The following is a 20609-nucleotide window of genomic DNA, read 5'->3' on the forward strand; positions in this document are numbered from 1 at the left end:
CTTCTAATCCATTTTCCTCACTCATCTGAGCATCGTGAAGATGCCTGGCCTTTCTCAACAGGCGTGTAGCTTAGAAGGGCCAATGATCCCACTGTGAGCTGTAACATGACATCAATATTGGGTCTCTCACCCAATGACCAGGAGGTAGTAACCCCAGAAGGGGCTTTTTAAACTGGAGAAGTGGTGTGTTGAGCACAAAGTGGTGGATTTTTTTTTTTTTTGATTTATTGAAGTGTAATTGATACACAATAACATGTACAATATTTGATGCACATGTTTAAAGTGTACAATTTGTGGGACGCCTGGGTGGCTCAGCTGGTTAAGCGTCTGCTTTTGGCTCAGGTCATGATCTCGGGGTCCTGGAATTGAGCCCCATGTTGGGCTCCCTGCTCCGCGGGGAGCCTGCTTCTCCCTCTCCCTCTGTCTGCCGCTCCCCCTGCTCATGCTCTCTCTCTGATAACTGAATAAATTAAATCTTTAAAGTGTACAATTCAAGAGGTTTTGTCATACATATACACCCACAAAGCCATCACCACAACTGAGATGGTGAACATCCATCTCTACCAGAAGTTTCATTTCCTTGTACCCTGTTGTAAGTCCTCTCCCATGTCTCCAGGCCACACCAAGGAACCCCGATCTGCTTTCTGCCATCATAGATGGGTTTTCACTCTCCATAATTTTACATAAGTGAAATCACACATTCTGCACTTCTTTCTCCAGTTTCTTTTACTCAGCATAATTTTGAGACTCATCTGTGCTGTCATAGATCAATAGTTTCCTCTATATTGCTGAGTAAGACTTTAAGGCATGTATATACCACAGTGTGTTTATCTGTTGATTTGTTGAAGGACCTTTGGGTTGTTTCTTATTTTGGGCTATTGCAAATAAAGCTGCCATGAACATTCATGGACTAGTCTTTGTATGGACATATGCTTCCATTTCTCTGAGGTAAATATCTAGGAGTGGAATGGCTGGATCATGTAATAGGTACATATTTAAATATTTAAGAGACTGCTGAACTGTTTCCCAAAATAGTATGATTTTACACTCCCACTAGCGGTATATGAGGGTTCCGATTCCTCCACATTCTCGCAAAACTTGTTGCGTTCAGTCTTTTAGATTCTGACCATTCTAATAAGGTGCAATGGTATCTCATTGTGGTTTTAATTTACATTACTCTAATGACAAATCTTGTTGAGCATATTTTCATATAATTATGTATTTATCTTCTTTGGTGAAGAATCTGTTAAAATATTTGGCCCATTTAAAAATTGCATTTGTATTCTTATTATTGAATTTTGAGAATTCTTTATATGTTCTGGATATAAGCCCTTTCTCAGATAAGTGCTTTGAAAATATTTTCTTCTAGCCTGTGACTTGCTTGGTTTCATAGCATCTTTAAAAGAGCAGATGTTTTAAATTTTGATGAATTTAAATTTATCAACTTATGTTTTTAATGAATCACATTTATGGTAGTTTATCTAAGAGATCTAACCCAAGATCACAAAGATTTCCTTCTAGAAGTTTTACAGTTTTAGGTTTTACATTTAGATCCACTTTGAGTTAGCTTTTATATATTGTGCAAGGTATGGCTTGAGCTTCTTTTTGCATATGGATTATCAATCATGCTGGCATCATTTAGAAAACAGTAGAAAAATGGAAAAGACTCATTCTCCATCTACTTGCTTTTGCATCTTTGTAAAATATTGATTCTCTATATATGTGTGGGTCCCCTGTCCCGTCTCAACTTGCTCTTCTGCTCCTTCAATCTATTTGTCTATCTTCATGCCAAAATTGTACTATCTTGATGACTGTAGCTTTATAGTAAGTTTGTGATCTACTCCTATTAGTCCTCTTCTTTTTAAGTTCAGCTGTTTGTTTTAAAACTTGTTTTGACTATTCTAGGTCTTTCACATTTCCATACAAATTTTAGAATCAGCTCATTAATTTCCATACACATACAAACCTGCTGAGATTTTGATTGGAATTTCACTGGATCTAGAGGCCAATTTTGGAGAGAACTCTCAATAATGTTGGCTGTTCTTTCCATGAACATGGTATATCTCTGTTAAGAGTTTCTTTAATTTCTCTCATCAATATCTTAAAGATTTATTTATTTATTTGAGAGAGAGAGAGAAAATGAAGGGGGGAGGGGCAAAGGGAGAGGGTGAGAGAGAATCTCAAGCAGACTCCCCACTGAGCACAGAACCCAAAGTGGGGCTCAATCTCAGGACCCTGAGATCGTGACCTGAACTGAAACCAAGAGTTGGACACTCAACCAACTGAACCACCCAGATGCCCTTCTCTCAGCAACATTTTATTGTTTTCAGTGGACAGATCTTTTGGAGTTTTGTCAGATTTATTCTTAAGTATTTAATATTTCTGATCCTATTATAAAGGTGTTTTTCTTGTAATTTCAATTTCAATGGTTTGCTGTTAGTATGTAGAAATGCAACATCCATTCTTAGTAAAACAAGAAACAAAAAGCTCCTGAAACTCCTAGCAAACTAGGAATAAACATGTCCTCAATCTAATAAAAGGAATCTACAGAAGAGCTAAAACTGATACCACAGACAATGGATAAAAGACTAAATTTCTCTTCCAAAGACCCAGAACAGTAGGCATATCTGTTCTCATCACTTCTACTCATCACTGTAATGTATGTTGTACTGTATCAAGACAGTGCAGTTAAAAAAAATCATCTAGATTGTAAAGGAAGTAAAACTGTATTTATAGACAACATTCTCAGCATAGCCCAATGGAATCCACACAAAAAAAACCTACTAGGAGTAATAGATGAATTTAGCAAAATTGAAGTATAAACAAAATCAGTCACATATGTTGGTTTCTGTTTTGTTTTACAGCTGTTGCTGATATATATGAAGTAATGGATACTAAGCAATTCATTTTTACTGCATCTTTACTTGTACATTTGTTCTTACATTGAATTTATAATTTTTATAATATTAACCATTTGTAGCTATAACACTACCTAATTTGATTAGTACACCCAAGTAGAATGAAAATATATCATACTTAATGCTGACAGTCCAGAAGGCATACTTGTTTTTACTAAACCAGTAATATCAAACTAGTCTTGTTTATCAAAGATTTATTCAAATCGCATGAACCTGAAAAACATTTGGATTAGTTTCTATATTTCTGAGAGTTTTAGGAATATTTAAATGATATAAGCACTTTAAAAAAAAGCTTTAAGCTAATTTGAAGAAAGCTCCTTCACAGGATTTTATAAATAATTTGGTAATGCCATCCAGAGGTAGAAAAATACCACGTATACATACAGAGGCATATATATATATATATATATATATATATATATATATATATATATGAAAAAATACAAATGGAGAGCTTGCAGTTTTCATTCTAAAACCTTAGACACGAGTCAGGTAAATGCAGTAATTCTAAACTCACTGGTTTATATAAATAGTTGGCTCTTCATCTTTGATCTACTTTATAGATTTTTTTTAATCTGAATTATGTTTCTGGCAGATGGAAAAAGTTAAAGTTACCTGTTTAATATGAGGGCTAAGGCTTTCCACCAATATTTGTGGAGGAAACTTGGAAGATTTTCTTTTGCCCTAATATGTAGTTGCTTTTGCAGGGGGGGTCCTTAAGTTCCTTGAGAGCCCCGATGGGCGACAGGGGTTCTAAAGTGCAAGTGACTGGGTGCTGAGGGGCTGGAGTGGGAAGGGGAAGGTCTGACAGAGTGGAAAGAAGGATGGAGGAGGTTGGGGGCTTAGAGAGGGACATAGGAAAGGATTCAAGGGCGCTGAAGGGAAGATCGAAAGTGGTAAAAGAAGGAAGGAGGAATGGAAGTGACGGGAAAGGAGAGGTCTTAGATGAGTCAGTCTAGAGAAGCCACCAAGGTTCCAAATTCTCCTGAGTGAAATCATGTCAATAAGAAGTAAAGGGGAGAGAAGTAGCATGGTAGTGAAGGAGCATATAGTCGGGAGGGATTTAAGAAGGATTCAGCCGGGCGCCTGGGTGGCTCAGATGGTTAAGTGTCTGCCTTCAGCTCGGGTCATGGTCCCGGGGTCCTGGGATCGAGTCCCGCATCAGGCTCCCTGCTCCTTGGGAGCCTGCTTCTCCCTCTGCCTCTCTCTCTCTCTCTCTCTCTCTTTCTCTCTCTGTCTCTCATGAATAAATAAATAAAATCTTTAAAAAAAAAAAAAAAGAAGAAGGATTCAGCCGACTGAGAAGTTCCTATAGAAAAAGCAGGATCAAACAGAACGAAGAGGCACAAAGAGCCAGGAAAAAATTTCTAGGCCAAGCATCAGGGAGTGAATCCCCACTAGAAAGAAAGAACTGGGAAGGGCTTCCAGCCCAGCAGTTAAGGGAGTGTATCTGCGTTGGAAACAAGGAGCCAGGGAAGAATGGTACCTAGCCAGAAGGTACCTTTCAAACCAAGAAGCCTGAGACTAGCCCAGCCTTGGAGAGTACATTCAGAATCTTAAGAATCAAAAGTCTGTCCTTACCATGATTCAGTGGACTGCCATCAGGAGTACTGGCTGAGTTGGACTCACCAGTGGGTCCTCAATCAGTGAGTCAGGAGTGAAGACAAAAGATTCAAACATGTGCACTTGGGGTCCTGCGTGAGAGGCCCAGGGGTCCAATGGGGAATCCGATCCTGAGTCATAGTACCATCACTGTTAAAGGAGAAATTATTCTGACGCTTGTTAAAATGGTAAGGATGATTTACTCAGGACTATTGTCATAGGTGTCAAGACTGTTACAATAGGGGAGAGAGATGGGGCCCAACTCTGAACACACAGCTGGAGATTTATAGCCAAGGAATTGAATGGGGGTTTGAAGGGTTGGTAGATAAAAAATTGCTAAGAGGAGACACCAAGGGTGGGGGGAATGCTTGCTAACTTGACTTAGGATTTTGCTGAAGGCTGGCCACGGTGGTCAGATATCAAGGGTGGGGGAAATCTCACTAAAGCTTCTTAGCAGAGTTTTTGCTATAAATGGTCTGGGGGGGCCAAAGGCAGGGCCCAATGCTGAGGCCCAGTCAGAAAGTGGGCTCAGAAGGGCCTGGCTAAACTGTGGTCAAGAAGAGCATCTTTGCCTAAGGCCCCCCCCAGTGTGGTATTTATGAGGGTGTTTTGGCTGGTGTTAACGGGGCTGATATTCTGGTACTTTCCTGGCAAATCAAAAACATCAGGCCATGTTGAGAGTTGCGGAAAGAAAATGTTGAAATTCAAATAAATTGCTTGAGGCAAAAAAATCACTTCTGTGGCCTAATTGCACTGATGAGCCTGTGAAGGAACCAAGCTCTAAGCCTGGTTACCATCACCTTCTAAATTGGGTTGGTCCGAGGAGCAGGAGTGAGGAGACAGGCCTATTTGTCTCTGGGCAGATTCTGCCCAAGACTCCAGACCATGGCAAGAAGAAAGATAAGACTCTCTTAAGTTTAGATCCCAAACCTGTAGCCCCTGTCCCTGTCTGGGCTCTGACTAGAAACAATAAAATGCCCTAATTTACAAATGCTATAGTGTCCGCAATGAACTTCCAAAAACCTCAGCATAGGCAGTGTGGAATCAGTCTCTGGGTTTTTAAGGTGCAGGTAATGTTGAAGGACTCTACTCGAGGATGAATACACACTTCGGGGAAGGATTGTTGGAATTTGAAAGGTTATCAGGATGCTCTTTCTCTAGAGGCAACTATAAGCACGTCCCCGCTCTTCGATCCCTGTAAGAACCAACTGCTTTGTTATTTAGCATAATGGATCTTAGAAGTAATGTTCATTGGCCGCATTGAAGCTGTTCAAAGTATGTAAGTTGGTTGAAAATACTCTATCAGACACTCCTGACCTTACTTAAGCAGGGTATTAATGAAACTCCTTCCGAATGCTGTCTCTGTCTTAGGGTTTGAAACAGACATGTATCCAGAGCTTGTCGGAAGTTTCTCCCACCTGATTGACTAGACACTGGGCTAAATCTTGCTGTTAGAATGTTGTCACATCTGCCTTCAGCGAGTCTGTTATGCAAGGAATTTGTCAGAGAGCCAGTAGGACGGAGAACTGTACTTCATTGAGTTTACAGAACTGGTTGTACAACTTTTTTGCGCCTGCTGGCTTCCAAATGTTTATTTTACAGCTGAATTCGGCCCGAGACTTGCTTGCATTGTAACAAAACACCTGGTAATGAAGTTGAGAGAACGAGAGCCCTCACCTACTCCTGCAGGCACATAGGCCCACATCTGAAGTTTCGTGTCCCTCAGTTTTAACAAGTTCCCCGAAGCTCTCGGGCTCGAATAAAGCCAGCATGTATTGTTAGGGACCTCTGCTGTAGCAGGTGTTCTTATATTTCTATGACCCTGCATAATGGCTCTTCACCGTTAAACCCTTTTATGGTAAACCACCTCAGCTCATTTATTAGAGGGGCTCATAAAACTAACTAAATGGTACTGAGCTAGGGGGTGAGTGAAAAGAGTACGCTGCCACCTCCAGGAACCATTTTTTTTTTTTTTTTTTTTTAATGCTTGTGTTCCTGTTTATATGTTAATAGGTGTGGATGAATCAGTTTCAGCTTTTTGAATGGTACTAAAGACCAGGCTGATGTCCTGCAGCCCGCAAAAGCCCCATAAAGGCTGCCGTTTGTCCCCTCTGGTCGGAGGCCAACGTTCTCTTTACAGAATTTCAAAAGGCACAGAAAACCTCCCCCACTCCAACTTATTTTTACACCGAGTCAGTTATTTTATTTGTTTGTCCTTTTCATATTTGTAGGTGCCACCGCCCAGGCTGGGGGGGTGCTTCTCTCTTGGCTCCCAATGTCACATCTTGGTCACACGCGTATACCAGTGTGTGACTATATGTCTGTGTTGTTCAACTTTTGTTTTGCCAAGTAAGAAAATGCTTACTTCTGGTCGTTAAGTACACTGTGAAATTCCTTTTGGGAACCCTGCAAGTAAAATAAGACCATCAGGAGTCTTTAGACTTATTAAAATTCCAGACTCTCTAAAAACAGTATTTCCTGTCTAATCTTCACGTTAATGAAATGATCAACTGAGAGCCAAAGCATGATTGCGGGATGAGCTCTTTTGGACACTATCTGCATGGCGTTTAGAATAGCCAAGTCATTGTCTTCATTAACTTGTCAGTGTGAGACTCCCAGGTTTCTGATATGTACATGGAATGTGCAAGGGTACACACACCTCAAAACAGCGGAAAAAGCTGATAGTTCCACGTCACTACAAGGAAAAGTCATATCCTCAGTTTAACTTTTTTTCACTCTTGGCCTTGAACTTAGCTTTGTGGCCACTCTGAAAACAAAACCAACATGATTATACAGTCACACAAAATTCTCACGTGTTGAATGATTCCACAGAGGTGTTACTGGACAGCAAAGTTTTCAGAAAGGGCCTTTGCTCTCTGTTAGTGGCAAAAAAAAAAAAAAAAAAAAAAAAGTTTCCTTAGGAGGGCAGTTACCTCTTTAAAAGCCAGACGATGGGAACAGGGAAGGGAGAGGGCTGTCTGATGGGAATTTATGCCAATGGAATGCAGGCGAGTTGTACTTATAAGGCCTTGTGCTTGTTCAGCTGGGAGCGGTGCTGTTCAGGGAAGCCAAGGAGATTGTGTTTTTTTGGACTCATCAAAATACAGTGATCATTCTTTCATTAAAACTCGTGATACTTATCATTAGGTTCGATGTAGTAGAATGATTCCTGGGTTTTGTATCAAAACTCTGGGTCAAAGGACACTTATTTAGTTCCTTAACCATTCTTACCTGGAGCTTTCTTTAGTAAAATGCAGATTAGCATCTCTCGCCTAGCCGGTGAGCTAGGGCAGCTTAATCAGAGGGGTAAATGAAAGTTCCTATGCCAGTACCTGGAATATAGTAGATCCTCAATAAAGGTTAGTGTGCTCAGTCTTGCCTTAAAATCAACAATGTCAGTGTACTCTGTGTAGAGACTTATTTTTAAGATGTTTATTTATTTATTTGTCAGCAGAGAGAGAGAGAGAGAGCACAACAGGGGGAGCAGCAGGCAGAGGGAGAAGCAGGCTCCCTGCTAAGCAGGGGGCCGGAAGCGGGACTCGATCCCAGGACCCCGGGATCATGAGCTGAGCTGAAGGAAGACACAACCAACTGAGCCACCTAGACGTCCCTAGCCTTAGTTCATTTTTATGTTTGACTCCCAGTTGTAAGATCTTTGAGGGTGGGGACCTTATCATTTTTTTTCCTGAGAAACTAAGAGCAATAAACATAAAGAATTGATATGTATTAAATTTTTATCACATGAATTACACCAACTTCCTCTTACCTCTGGAGACAGCCTGAAGGTTCCCTGTATGACTCAGTGAAGAAGACCCCTCAGTAGCGAGAATGGGATAGCTGAGCTCCAGTCAGGAATTGAGGGAGTAATAGAGAATCCCCCTCCCCCTCTTTAAGTTTGTAGAACCCCTTTGTCTGTACTCTTCGGACAGAAATCAGAGTGCAAGTAGTGTTTTGTTCAGCACCAAATCAAAACACAGGCTGCTTCTTTGCTTTCACTTTTAACACACTGGCACCTGTGCAGGAAAAGAGCAGAAGAGGGACGTACATTCTTCAGGCTTCCATGGCCCCTTCTGTGTTCATCAGTAAACTGGAGTTTAGAGAGAATCCCTGCGCTGTGTGTACAGAGGCATGCACGTGGCTGACCCCTCCTTGGGTACCGGCTGGACCCACAAACAGTATGTTACACATTCTCTGAGGTCTACATGGTTGAACTCAGGTCTGACAAAATATCTCATTTTATGGGCTCACCCAGAATCATCTTAGGGTCAGGAAAGCAAGTCGTAGCAGCTCTAGATCACTGACACCAGGAGTATCCACGTGCCTTTGCCTCGACCAACTGGTCTCCCTCAGTGTTGTAGTAACTAGATTTATTCTGGTTCACAGAGGCATTGGTTTTCTCTCTTACTCTCTTTAATATAACTTCCTTCACTAAAAATGAGGTTGGGAAAGTATTTTGAAGTTTAAATACTTGAACAGACCCTCAGAGTCAGAAGGCTCCCAATATTTCTGACATTCTTCCTTCCTTTTTTTTTTTTTAAGATTTTATTTATTTGACAGAGAGAGACACAGCGAGAGAGAGGGAACGCAAGCAGGGGGAGTGGGAGAGGCAGAAGCAGACTTCCTGCGGAGCAGGGAGCCCGATGAGGGCTCTATCCAAGGACCCCGGGATCATGACCTGAGCCGAAGGCAGACGCTTAACGACTGAGCCACCCAGGCGCCCCATTATTTCTGACATTCTTTCAGTTTTTCCAGAATCCATCTCCTTTCTCCATTTACCCTGCCATCCCATTAAAACATATTCTCAGGGCACGTGACTGGCTCAGTCCGAAGAGCATGGGACTCTTGATCTTGGGGTCATGGGTTTGAGCCCCATGTTGGGTGCAGAGATTACTTAAATAAATAAATAAACAAACTTAAAAACATAAAATATAATTCTCTGTTGACTCCACTGGTCTTTGCCTTGGAACCACCTAGCCTAGGGTTTGGTAAAGAATTTTTGATGACATGACTGTCAACCATTCTTCTATCCATTATTCAATGATTCCAGCTTTTCTGTGTTCCTACTGCATACCACTAACTGAATTTTATAGTTGAGCAAAACTGAAGCTCAGAGAATATATAACGCAACAGATCTAATTTCAACATCTAACAAAAATAAACTGGCTATAATCCACCCATAATTACGGATCATTTTACTCTTACTTTCCCAGCTATTCTACCCGATTAGCTGCCAGTGTTACCCTCCCAAATATCTTTGTCTTCATTTTCTCTAGGTCAATATACCATCAATTCAAGAGGAGAAGAATAGGTTTGAGATTGGAGATGGGGAATATTGGTTCAGAGTGGGCCAAGCCTTAATCGCAAGGTCTCCTATATTTTTAATGATACCGTAGGGAAGGTAAACCTTTTTCTCTACCCTCCTATACTCAGTAGCTGGAGGACCAGTGAATTAAGTTGGCAAAAGACAGATGAACAAGAAAAAAAGAAACAGATTTAATTATGTAAAGATGCATTGGGGTTCACAAAGAAATGTGACCCAAGGAGGGAGTGTTAGTATTTGGGGCATATATACCATTTTAGGCTAGACAAAGGGAAAGGGGTTGGGGGCATCTGTTGGTAATTGATGGGAAGTTAAGGGAAGGAAAAGTAAATAGGGCTGTTTAGTAAGATTTGTTATGCAGATAAGAGTCATCGCAGGTGCTAAGAGTTCTCTGGGGGAGTTCTCTTCTTGGTAGGAAGAGGGACACACCTTTATAAATGGAAATTTACATCCTGCTTTTAGACAGGGAGAGGGGAGAGAGCTAATTGCCTTTAGCTCAAAACAGTCCTCATGCCAAGGCGGCGTTTTTTTAGGGCGGTGTGTTCGGTTTTCTTCGGACCCGAGAGCATGAATGTGTAGCATTACCTGCTTGGTATTGGTACACAGCACCTCCATTGTTATTTCTCTCTCTGGCAAGGGTATCAGCTCCTTAAGGGGAGGAGAAGTGGTTTCTTGAGTTTCATGTTTGTAATGCTCCCTCTTAAAAGCTACTCTTTGTTTAGCACTCACAATATGTCATGTGCTTTGTATACATTCTCTCCAGCCCCTTCAAGGTAATATAAAAATCTCTGTTTTCTGGATGAAGAAATCCACGCTCAGGTTAACTGACTTGCTGAAATTATTGAGCACATTTTAGCAGAGGACTCAGGACTTGTTCCCTAGATCTGTGTATTAGTCAGGATTCTCTAGAGAAGCAGAACCAAAAGTATGTGTGTGTATATATAGAAAGAAATGTATCCGAAGGGATTACCTCGCAGGATTATGGAGGCTGGCGAGTCCACATCTGCAGGCTGAGCCAGCAGCCTGGAGACCCAGGAAGGAGCCACTGCTGTAGTTCTAGTCCCAGTGGGCTGCAGAATTCCCTCTGGGCGAGGGAGGGGAGGGTTCAGCTTTTGTTCTAGTGAGGCCTTCAACTTTTTGGAGGAGGCCCACTCACGTTACAGAGGGCAATCTACTCAAAGTCCACTCATTTAAATGTCAATCACATCCAAAAACACCCTCACAGAAACATCCGGAATAATGTCTGACGCCGAAACGGAACTATCACCAGCTGTTAACAGCCCATTCCACATTCGCTTCATTTTTATCCTACTAGGCTCTTCTCAGCATGGGTTAACCGGTGACCTTGAGTCAGTTTCAAGCCATGCACACTAATCGTGGGTAAAGCTTCCCCATCTCATGTGAAATGGATAATCAGCTCTATTTAAAAGGTCTTTATTTACAAAGAAAATCTTTAAGGGATTTTCTGCCTCCTGAAACTTAAAAAGCAAATCTGATACGAGTGGTTATAAGGAACACAGACATTCTCTAAGCATCCTAGTTACGGAGCCAGCTTGAGGGACCTCCAGGCAAGTTTTAGAAAACCATCTAATACAAGGAAGTAAACAAGATCAGAAGAGAGGCTAGGTTGTTATATTTAAGCAAAGCCATTTTATTCTTACTTGCCGAAATATGAGAAAAGGAGAATAAAAGTAGGCTGATCACAGACGGGCTAGGAATGGAATGGATACCATGTGTAGGGAAGTTTCCCTGAAGCTGCGGTTGTAGTTTAGCTTACTTTATTTAATTTTTTTAGAAAGATTCATTTATTTATTTATTTGAGAGAGAGAGCATGGGGGAGGGGTAGAGGGAGAGGAAGAGAGAATCTCAAGCAGACTCCATGCTGAGCATGGAGCCTGACACAGGGCTCGATCTTACAACGCTGAGATTATGACCTGAGCGGAAACCAAGAGTTGGTCGCTTGACTGACTGTGCCACCCAGCCCCCCCCACCCCACCCCCGTTTACTTTAAATAACAATTTTGCTCTCAAGATCATTTAAAAATTTTGATTAAAACCAAAAATGAGGGCTTCGAACAAACTCATTCCGCAGTCTGTGAGACTAGAAGCTGAGAGTAAGGTCAGCAGGAATGATCAGGGAGGGGATGTCCAACTAAAAGAGGAAGTTTGCAAATGATCAGTGATAGAAAAGCTTTGGAAGCATGGTCTTGTCTTTCTTTTAGCCAAAGGGCCCTAAGTGGAACGCGATGGCCCAAGGCATCCAACCTCTTATTTATTTTTATTTTTGTATTTTTTTTTATCATGGTAAAATACACATACAAATGTACCATTTTAACCACTGTTGAGTTTACAATACAGTGGCATTAAATACATTCACAAGGTCGTATAACCATCACCACTATTTCTAAGGCTCCTTTGTCATCATTTCTGTACCCATGAAAAGGTGACTCCTCCACCTATTAGCCCCTGGTCTGACTTCCTCCACCTATTAGCCCCTGGTCATCTCTGATCTACTTTTGGTCTCTAAGAATTTGCCTCTTCCAGGTCCTTCAAGCGTGCGGAATCATACACTTTTTGTCCTTTTGTGACTGGCTTCTTTCACTTGGCATCAGGTTTTCTAGGTTCCTCTATGTTGTCCCATGGGTCAGAACTTATTTCCTTTTTATGACTGAATAATATTCCACTGCATGTGTACACACCACATTTTGTTTATGCATCATTTCTCAATCTGACTTTTAGCCCTGGAAACACGGATCGGACTTGAGAGCCATGCTGCAGACACACAGAATGAACGTCTCAGGAGGATGCGTATGCCCAGCTGGTACGTATGGAATCAGTACAAGTCACCTCACAAGAGACTTCTGTGCATTCTCAGTGCTAGTTACTAACCAACTTCATATGAGAATTTCCAGTGGAGTTGTTCGCCAGTGTTTGGTCATTTGAGCCTCACGTGGGCTAGGGAGAGCAGAAAGGTGAGGAAAGTGAGCTGTAGAGAATTAAGTTGCAGAGAAGGAACTGGAACTCCCATCTCCACCCCATAAATCCTGCCCATTTCCTTCTATTCTAATGAGTCCATTTATCTCTCCCTGGAGAGTCTGCCTTCCAGAAGGAGGAGGGCATAGGGCTTTGCTTTGCTTAGCTGAATTAGCAGATGGAAGCTCTTCAGGGCTAAGAAGCCCATAGCCATTTCAGCCCTCTGTTCACATGAAAGCTTGGAGAGCCCCACCCGGGGCAGAATTACATTTCTAACGGAACCGCGAGGGTCCCACATCATGCACATGAGTGTCTAGGACAAATGGCTGGGCTCTGTCCCTGGAGATGATTATCTTGTTTTAGTCTGAAAATTAAAATTGGTGTTACAGTCCATCTGGGCACACGTGGGCTTCTTTGACATGGATGGACTTTCCTGTTGTGAGTTATTGTGAACTGGCTCATCTTCAGAATTCAGAAAGCGGGCCTCTGGCAGGTAAGAGAAAAAATCCTGAGGTTTTTCTGAGCCTAGAAACTTGAGGAACTGAGAAATGCTTTAAAGCTTCTAGGTGGTAGGAGTTCAGTATGACCCTAGTGTCTGGAAGGCAGTTTGCTAATCGTACGCTGAAGATTTGAGTGGTGTATTTTCTAATTCAGGACATTCAAAATTTTCTGTGCATTAGAGAGTTCCTATCCCATTCCATGACGAACACTTCAGTTAAGTGGTTCAATGTTGTGTTTAGCTGTGTAGAGTGGGGAGGTAAGGTGGGTGGGGGCAATGGGAGGGAGGATATTAGCTTTCGCTGTGTTATATGCCTACCCTTGGGCCAGGTTGTAAAATAAGGGAGAGGTGCTTCTCCCTACAGCCCATGCTTGAGGCCAATAGACCTCCGGGGGTGGAGGGGGGAGGGGCAGGACCCTGTGGCCCAGCCTACCTGCCCTTCTTAGTCGGGACTAGAGAAGACATGGGATTTCCCAAAGCTGGTAACTTTTCGTGGTTTTGCTAATATTTCAAGGTCGTGCAAGAGCGACACACTGTGCATCTATGTAAACGGAAGTTAAATACATCTTCGTTCATGGCCCCTTTCGTGCCCAGAGTAGGCCAGATGTTCTAGTGTTATGGGAGCCATCCCCTCTCCCACCATCTTTGATTATCGGGGTCTGAAGTATTAGTATTTGTCATCACGCTCCACCTTGCCATCTACTCAAACACCAGAATACATGACACGATGGCAATAGGGGCTAAATCTAAAGTCTTCTGTTTTTTGTCTTTTTTTTTTTTAATAACTTTATAGGAAAGAATCTGGAAAACCGACCCCTTAAAAATTGCAAGCAGGCGTTCCCTGAGAGAGATTAAACTTAAGTGTGCCTTTGGGGCAGACTGTTCCCACTTACACAGGCCCTCGCCATGAACCAGATGGAACACTGTGTGCTGTGCCGGGGCCCTGTCATTGCCCCCTTTTTGGCGGCACTGACGGAAGGTGGCACGAAGAGGGCAGAAATGATTCCTGGCTCCATGTGGACTTGGAGCGAGTTGCACTGAAACCCCACAGTACTGTTTGGACTGTAAGTGGCTGGTTCTTCTTACTGTGCGGCTGTAGGATCCTCTGAGCAGTTGCTCATAAGGGCTGGGAAGCTAAGAGCGGCCTTCTGCAGGAAGGGCAAGCAGACAGGACCATCACCCCATGCGGAGGACTGGATGTCATCAGAATGGGCTTTGTTTGGCCCAGCGCTCCCCAGATTGGATCTTTGGGGTCCACTGAGTAAGCACGATCCCACCAACTCCAAAGCCTGTAGGGGCCAGGCAAGCGATAGGAATCGTTCAAAGAGACCGGGTGGGATTCTGGCAGACTGGAGAACGTGGCTCCATTGGAAGGGAAGAGCTGCTTCTAAGCTGGAGCTGGTTGCTGACGCTCAGATAAATGGGCTGAGTGTTGCCATGTCTTCTTATTCAAGAGGATATGGAAATCTTGATTGTTTTTTAATGTGAAATATCTCAACTGGAATATTGATAGCAATTCAGTTGGTTTTTTTTTTTAAAAACCGCTTTGCAAGTTTATTACATTGAAGTTGAGAGTCTTTTGTGGCAACACTCTCCTGTCATACATTGTTTATATATTTGTCCCTGACAACAGTAATAAAATGGACCTGTAGGGGCCCCGTCTCTCCCTCTCCCTTCCTTTTCAGTCTCCCAGGAGTTAGAATACTTGGCTTGCTGAATTCTCCCGAACGTCCTGTGAGGTGGGCAAGGGTGAGACTTCCAACAGCTTCTGCGGCAAAGCAGACTCCCAGGGCCTGACGGGTGGCGGGGTGTGGCACTGCCTGGGCTCCGCTTGCTTTCACCTGTGTGAGGTGCCCCTCTGGGCGTGGGACAAAGCCTCCCATTGCTGCAATGCAAGCCATGTTAGAGTGACACAGGTGTCCATTGCATCAGTAATAACAACGCTCAGAAGTCTCCAAGAGGAAGCGAAAGGAAAGCCCATCAAAACACATCGGTAACAGAAGGGGAATTCCATGCAGTTAAGATCTACCCCCCGCCCCCCAACTGGTGGCCGCCCTGCTCTGCCGCTATCCTGCGGGGCCTCTGAAGGGCCAGCACAAGGAGGACCCACAGAGGCGTGCATGGGCTGCCTTAACATATGCTGATGCAAATGTCAACGCCAGCCCCTATCGTAATCTGAGGGTCAGCACATGAATCCTGTGGCATTTGGGGTCTGCTGGGGCAGATGAGTACTGTAAGCACCAACACCTGCGGTGCTGAGGCCGTGTCTGGCCGGTTGGCTTCCACGGGGCCCGGCGCCAGGCTGGAACAGGGCTGGGGGATGCAGAAGGCCTGGCGACGGGTGCAGACGTGCCCCGGCCTCTAGCGGGCCCTGCCGCTGGGCTCTTCTCCCCTGCCCTGCACGATGAGGTATGTTAGCCCGCTATCCTCCCCATCGCAAGCCCAGCGTTCAGGGCCACCACATGTCCTCTGGGAGGTGACAAAAATGATGAGACCAGGACGACAGGACCAAAATAGATTTTACTTTGATTGGACCCCATATGTGTGTCATGCAGTGAAGGGAATGGCCTGGGCTCTGGAGCCTCTCCTCTGCCTCCTGTCCTCACCGGGGAATGGTTTGTCTGGGGCACCGTATCCTTTCAGGATCCAGTCTGCCCTCTGATTCTCCCTCATGGTCTCTATAGCCTGGGGCAATTTTGCTTTAATATACCAAAGAAATACAAATGGGAACAGAAACACAACACAGATGTCCACAGCTTCTTCCCCAATGTCACAGAACTACGTGCTTCGAGCTAGCGGTTTTGCGGAATGATGAAAAACATGTGGTTTTATCCCAACTTCCAAGAATTAGAGGCAGATTCTAGGAGGGTGGGGATTGTCTGGAATTAAAAATAGTAGTCCAACACATCTGGTGAGGACATATTACTGCCCATTAAAAGGACAAAACAGGAGTTGGTCTGCGGGGTCATGCATCTACCTTCCCAGCTTTCCTCGGCCACACCCAGCCCTGGGGGTGCGGCCTCCCCTTGAGGCTGAGAGCTGATAAAGAAAGATCTCTTACAAATTCTAAGGTCCACAAAGAGCAGTGAACCTCCTGGTGATGACTCATACCGCCCTGTAATCTAGCCTCACTTTGCCAGAGAGAAATTTCTAGAACTCATGCCTGACCATGCAAGTCACTCCCCTATTTAAATTCACTCTTGGGGTCTCAGACTCAGCAGGTCATACAAAACCCTTCGTGATCAGGCTCCAGTTTATCTCACAGGTCCACGAATAGTCCGTGTTGTCTCTTGCTGTTAGGTTTTGTTCTGTTTGTTCCAATTCTCTTTCTCCACTTGACTAACTCGTACTTCAAGGCTCCGGCTATGGGAGATTTCTGGGATGGCTGCCCCGCACTACCCACCCTCTCTGAGTTACGGGCTTGGCACCCACAGCAGTCTGACGGCCCATGTCTCTGACCTGGCATCAAGCACGTACTTTGAATGGTCTTCCTCCTTCTCTGTGTTTTCAATCACATCACGAGAGCTTCAAGTACAGGAACCACAGCTCCTCTTCGTTCTCCAGAGTACAAATTTTACTATCAGTAAATATGTAGTGAGCTCTATAGATGCAGTGGCCAAAAAAAAAAGGAAATAAAGACATGATCGCCACCCGTATTAATTGCCCTCACAAAGTTCCACAAACCAGGTGGCTCTGACAACAGAAATTTACTATCTCACAGGTGTTGGGCAGAGTGACGTGACCCGCATTCGCCTTCAAGAAGCTCACAGTCTCATAGGAAAAAATGGATCTGCTGACCCATCAATCATCCTGCATACGAATGGCCATGCTACAAACATGAGTGGGGGGCACAGAGGAAGCATCCAGGCCAGAAGAGCTCCTGTCCTCTGGGGAGGGCTTCTCGAGAAGGGAGCAAGAGTGAGAGAGGGGGCTGGTCAGGAAAAGCTGCTGAGTGGGTTTTGGCTGAAATCCTTCTGCCTGGAGCAGAGCGGACCACCCCCCCCCCGCCCCCCGCCCCGGAAGCTGCTCCTGGTCTTCGCACAAAGGAGTTAGCAGACTGTGCCCATGCCTACACTGGGTACATTCTTGGGCACTGTTTTGGTGGAGACATAGAACCCAGGCTTTTGTTGTTGTTTCTGGGGAGGGGATGTGGAAGTGGACTGAGCAAAAGTGCTTAAGATAATAGTCACAAAAGCAGCCAGGATTCTCTCTTGCGGCCTGTCCCTAGGGATGGAAACCTGGAGGGGCCTGTGTTCCCAGACACCAGGTTGTAGAGTAAACACAGGAATGGAAATAATGTGGGAGGCATATGAGGAAGGGAGATGGTGACTGGAGAAGATCAAGAGGAAGCAGGGGTTGGGACTGACTGCCCGAGGGGACGCACACAGTCCTGAGGAGCCCCAGGAAGGTCACACACTGAGGAGGGGGGTGTGTGTGTGACTAAAGGGACACAAGAGGGGCACCCAGGGCGGAACGCTTCGTTGATTGCATAACCCTGAGAGTGGAGAGATGCTTCTTTGCGGCACGGGGGTGGGTGCATTTGCTTTTCCAGTCACCTGTTGGGCTTGGGTGCCAGCTAAAGAAGGGACTGTGAGGGCTGACTCCTTATATGTGGGTAGGAACCCTATTCAAAGACTTTTTTTTTTCTTCCACCTATTGTTTCCCTAAGCCTCATATCAGCCCTGTGAGATAGGTGGGGCAGGGATTATTGACTCTGCTGCAGGTGAGAAAACAAGAGAGGCTAGGCCGAGGGCCAAGGACACCCGGGTAACAGTGCTTGGCTCCTATACCCAGGCTGACCCCTTCTTGACCTCCCTTCCCCGAGGGGCTCGTTCCTAGTCCAGTCATGGTCAAGGAGATCGAGTGCCTCGCCTTTTTGCAAACTATGGAAACAGGATTGGTTAAACTGGCAAGTTACTTTCAGCGATACCTTAGGGAAACAACACACAGGGAGCAGCAAGTCGAATGTGTGGAAGTACCCAGTGGAGGGCTTAGAAACAGCGGAACGGATGTACACGTGACAGCGTGTCTGGGTCTGAAGAAGGCGGTGCTGAGTGAAAAGAGTAAGAAGTAGCAAGAGATACATGACACACTTGGCTTCAGGTAAATTAAAAATATGTGCATAGGGCGCCTGGGTGGCTCAGTTGGTTAAGCGACTGCCTTCAGCTCAGGTCATGATCCTGGAGTCCCGGGATCGAGTCCCACATCGGGCTCCCTGCTCAGCGGAGAGTCTGCTTCTCCCTCTGACCCTCCCCCTCTCATGTGCTCGCTCGCTCTCTCTCATTCTCGCTCTCTCAAATAAATAAATAAAATCTTTAAAAAAAAATATGTGCATAAAGCCACATTTTTTTAAAACGGCACAAATAAAAATTCATCATTAAACATATTCCAATGGTTATCTATGGAGAAGTGAGCAGGTAAACGTGAATAAATAAATAAATAAATAAATAAATAAATAATCAAAGGAAAGACCTTGCACAGACCAGTAATGACAATGTGTCGTGAATTCTATGTCCTCAGCCTCTGAAACCACAGATAAATAACAAATAAAATCAAGACGACCTCCTCAGAAATACCACAAAGAGGTATGAACCGTGAACTTAAGCTTTGTTGACAATGTAAAGGCAAGGCAAGGCAGACAAACTTGGTGCTTTTCCTTTCGTGTAGTCACTTCACAGAAAAACTGTTCCCGGTATTTCCTCAGTGAAATGATGTATGACATCCCTCCCTCCCTCCCTCCCTCCCTCCATCCGTTCCCCCATCCCAAACGTTTATCAAGTGTGCCTGAATCTAAGACCCTCTGCTTGGCACTGGAAGCGGCCAAGAGGTAAAGAAATCCTCTCCACCTTGGGGAAGTTTTTGATCCAGTTTAAGGCCGGCGCGTCAGGGGCTATGTGAATTTGGATTTTAAAACTTTCCTATACCCAGAGCTTGCAAAAATAGCCCCCCAAAAATCTCATTTTGGTCCACTTCCTCTAGTCACGATAGGGGAGGGGTGAGAGAGAACTAATAGCTGGGATTAGGAAGTCACATCGCTGACCTTATGAGGGAAAACCCAAAGCAACTGAGAATTGTCTGCCTCTCAATGAAAACTGAACCTTTACAAAACTATTCATTGATGTATTTCACTTTCTTTAATGCCAGTTATGGTTCCGAGCTTTTTTTCAGTCTCTTGCTTCCTTCGACTTTCACAGTCTCTGTGCGAACACACGAGGAAGGTGCCCAGATGATGCCCATTTTTACAGACAGAACACTGAGGGTTATGCTAAGTGAATTACTCAAGGTCACACAGTGTTGAAGAAGGGCTTTGAGCCCAGGTATTTCAATTCGGAAGTATTCTATTTTTATCCCCTACATCAGAAGGCAGCACATTTTTTTCTACGGTGAAAAGCTGGAGAGTAAATACTTTAGGCTTGGGGTCACAAGTCTCTGTCTTGACTACTCTGCTCTTGACTGCAACCGAATGGGCGGGACTGTGGCCAGTACAATCCTGTTCCCTTCGGGCGGTCCTTTCTCCAGCCTGGCCCAGTTTCTTCGCAGGCAAGTTCTCATCAGTGTTCCAGCAAAGTCTCCAGGGTGACCCCTCTGCAGATCTTTGGAGAGCTCCCTCTGCAGCTGTCCCCCTCTGTGCTCTGCTTTGCAGGCGCTCACTGCCTGGGCCTCAGAATCCCACGGCCTGCCCCACGCAGGGACACTGCTGGGCTCAGAACGCATGTACGTATTTAATACATGAGATAGGATGTATTCAATCAACTCTTTCGGACTACAGACTCAGCCTTTCTTTAAGCCAAGGACAATTTCCCTCTAATCGTTATCTCTTCTCTATCTCTTCTCCTAGGACACCCTTGGACTGGAAATCCTAACAGAGGCTCACAGTCCCTTATCTAAAGTACCTTTGGTGTTTTGGGGTGTGTGTGTGTGTGTGTGTGTGTGTGTGTGTGTGTGTGTGTGTGTGTGTGTGTGTGAGAAAAAACAAATTTCCAGCAAACACACTTATTGGAAAAACATGACCTGAAATGCTAGGAGACTGTTTTTAAGTCATTAAAAAATACTAGTGTGAATATTCCACGTATTTTGCTGCTGAAAATGTTTGATTTCTGAGTGCTTCCCATATCCTCCTGGGGATGTTACAGGGTACATACCATAATGATATAAATATATATAATGTAAAATGTATGTGAAAACATATAATAAACATAAAAATATAAATACATATATACCTAGAAATATACCTACATAAAAATATATAGAACATTCAGTATTATTTCTAAAAGCTGAAACAATCTAAATTCCTAAAC

The 20609-nt window shown here is 44.2% G+C and overlaps 1 long non-coding RNA gene across 1 annotated transcript in view; it reads left to right on the plus strand.

Moving 5' to 3' along the window:
- LOC113924891 overlaps window positions 1-18495 on the plus strand; it is a 35301-nt gene extending 16806 nt beyond the window's left edge. The window contains exons 2-4 of the long non-coding RNA XR_003520841.2: window positions 12579-12660; window positions 14105-14375; window positions 17033-18495. This is a non-coding gene — a long non-coding RNA (uncharacterized LOC113924891). The remainder of the gene's footprint in view (window positions 1-12578; window positions 12661-14104; window positions 14376-17032) is intronic.
- The last annotated feature ends 2114 nt before the right edge of the window (window positions 18496-20609 follow it).

This window comes from Zalophus californianus, chromosome 2 (genome assembly GCF_009762305.2).
Source record: "Zalophus californianus isolate mZalCal1 chromosome 2, mZalCal1.pri.v2, whole genome shotgun sequence".
NCBI lineage: Eukaryota > Metazoa > Chordata > Mammalia > Carnivora > Otariidae > Zalophus > Zalophus californianus.